The following is a 3,335-nucleotide window of genomic DNA, read 5'->3' as shown; positions in this document are numbered from 1 at the left end:
GACAAATTTAAATCCCTCTCTTCAAGAAACTGCCGCAAAGGTCGTTTGAAGGTCTGAAAACGATTGCAACTTCACGTAAATCGGTGACGTGTGCATCTACTGCCATCTGACAATCATTCGGAAAACTCTCACGTGGCTCTATTGATAAAACAGAAAGCGTCATTTAAAATAGTTTCAGGACTAAACATACAGATATCGCTAATAACATGTACAAATATCCAAAATTTCATTCACAATAACTTTGTTTCGCATGATTATGTAGCTAAAATAATAGATACATTGTGTAAACTAATAAAAATATTATTTTTTTCAAAATGCAATTTGTTTAAAATTATTAAATAATATTTTTAAGCAAAAATATTTTTATTGTTTTATTGGATTAAAAAGAATGTACCACATTACGTAGGCAGACGCGCATATATACAGAATAAAAATGATATGGGGTTCCATTTCTAAAAATTACCCACAATATTCGAAAAATTTTATGAACCGGAGCGCTCGCTAATTTTCTAAAAATATAAACACAGTTATCTAATAATTTTATGTGTCATTCTAGCGTAAACGGAAAGAATATTTTTTCTACGAGACAGAACGATAATGTTGGAAATTTTACGACCCGGAACGGCGCTCCGGTCCATTTCGAGCCCTGCATTACTTAAGTACTTAGGAAAAATCTAGCACTTATCACTAACTCCAGCACTTTTTCCGAGTATGTACATAACCTATGCACAGCCCAATACTATGACTAAGCTATGACTGCGGGTGAGCACCCACGTACTTTTTAGATTACATTCCACATACCAAGACACTCGAAAATTGAGTCTAGCGACGATTACCTGGCCTATAGCTATAACTAAGGGTGTTTATTTATGAGTTATTGCGAACTGTCGCATCCACACGTGGTTATCGAATGCACGAGGTCTACCCAGGGCTCGAAATGGACCGGAGCGCCGTTCCGGTTCATAAAATCCCCAAAACTATCGCTCCGTCTCGTGGAACAAATTATTTGATCGTTTGAGCTAGATAGGTCATATAACAAAAATCGAACACACTTATTTTTATAAAATACATATAAAATTAAATAATTATGATAATATTTTCGTAAAATTATCAGCGCTCCGGTTCGTCAAATTTTTCATTTCGAGCGCTGGGTCTACCTTATGATCTTTAGTGTCTGCTTGTGTCGTCCGCGCTGTCTTGTCTTTTAGATAAGCCGCGTATTAAAGGAAATTTTGGATACCCCAGATGATGCATCAATTCATGACTGCCACGGGTCTTCCATTGACACAGGCATTGCGTATCGTTAAATACCGTACAAGTGTCACGAGCCTCAGTCATGACGTTCTGACGAAGAATACAGCGCTCGAAATGGAAAATTTTACGAACCGGAGCGCTTGATAATTTAACGAAAATATTAACACTGTTACTTATCTAATTCTATACATATACGTATTTAAAAAAACGATTTTGTTAGATTTTTTTTATAATATGACATATCTCGTACAGACGGTCAAATTAATATTTACACGAGACGGAGCGATAATTTTGGGGATTGTATGAACCGGAACGGCGCTCCGGTGCGTTCCGGTCCATTTCGAGCCCTGGAAGAATAAGAAGACATGGAACATGATTCTACATATCTGCATTGAAATAATTATTTTCAATTGACGTCATAATATTATCACCGACGAATAAAGTCTTGTTTATTATACTTATTGATCATATTGTATAATAAAGAAAGAATGGACAGTGACGTCCCGTGAATTTTGAGCAGTGGCAGTTTTCTATAAAGCAGACGATGCTGTCACTTCATTAGAAAGTATCAGCAGCTCAGTTTAAAAAATGATCGAAGCGTAAAAGATCCTGACAACATATCTGTTATTAAATCATAATACACATTGTAATACATAGTGTAATAACTGCTTATTGCTAAGGTAACATTTTTACAAAGGTGGCTCCAGGGAACACAGAATTAATGGGAACTGAAATACCTAACGGATACCATGGCAACATGGGTACGGGCAACTGATCTCGAGTGTGGAAGAATATGGTATAAACTTAAATACGCGTCAAGAATACGTCATTCTAAGCTTGTCCTTGGCACATTATAAAACGAATACAAAATAAATAGTATTACAATTTTTGAGCAGTGGCAGTTTTCTATAAAGCAGACGATGCTGTCACTTCATTAGAAAGTATCAACAGCTCAGTTTAAAAAATGATAGAAGCATAAAAGATCCTGACAACATATATGTTATTAAATCATAATACACAATGTAATACATAGTGTAATAGCTGGTTATTGCTAAGGTAACATTTTTTCAAAGGTGGCTCCAGGAAACACAAAATTAATGGGAACTGAAATATCTAACGGGAACCATGGCAACATGGGTACAGGCAATCGATCTCGAGTGTGGAAGAATATAGGATAAACTTCGTGTCAAGAATACGTCATTCTAAGCTTGTCCTTCGTTCTGATAACTGCATTCAATATTGGTGTATTTGAAGGTTGCAACACACACTATTGCACGTCTATAATAATGTTTCATTTTCGTAGGACACGCACACTCAAAACCCTGCTTCAAAATGTAGTATTTGTATTGGAGTACCTATAGCCTATCTCAGTGGCGCACCCAGGATTTAATATTGGGGGGGGGCCCAAGGAGGAGAATGTAAAACAGCCTAATTTCTCGTTGTCTATTGCACTCGGTGTACCTGCACCATGGTCCCCACATCCTGAAACGGGCCCTCATGCTAGGCTTGGCGGGCCCTCTACCTACCGCTAAGATTAAAGGCAGTGTGAAACACTACATTAACGTTTTTAAAATTGTGTTTTAGTTCAAATTAAGGGTACTTATACATAAAAATTGGCGATTTTCAATACATCCACTTTAATAATGGAGCTGTCGAGTATCGACACATAATAATCAAAAAATATATTGCACAATTATATGATCATCAGCCGGGGTCAATCCAATGCTGGATGAAGGCCTCCCCAAGCTTTCTCCAACTCTCTCGGTCCTGTGTCGTTCGCTGCCACGTACTTCCGCCGAACTTTACCAGTTCGTCAATCCAGCGGTTTTTAGGGCGACCCTGTGGCCGTTTCGTACCCCTTGAGTACCACTGGATGACAGCATTTGTCTAGCGGCCGTCCTTTCGGCGAGCAATGTGCCCCGCCCATCTCCATTTCAGCTGTTTGGCAACGTCTATTACATCGCGTACTCTTGTCTGCTTCCTAACCCATTCGTTCCTCTTACGGTCCTTTCGCGTGATGCCCAACATGCACCTCTCCATGCCTCGCTGTGTGACTCTTAGCCTTTGGACATCTCTCGTGT

Source organism: Rhyacophila brunnea, unplaced genomic scaffold (assembly GCF_057557595.1).
Source record: "Rhyacophila brunnea isolate RB1 unplaced genomic scaffold, BYU_Rbru_1.0 scaffold_23, whole genome shotgun sequence".
Classification (NCBI taxonomy): domain Eukaryota; kingdom Metazoa; phylum Arthropoda; class Insecta; order Trichoptera; family Rhyacophilidae; genus Rhyacophila; species Rhyacophila brunnea.
The sequence above is the reverse complement of the archived record's forward strand: the minus strand, read 5'-3'. Positions refer to the sequence as shown.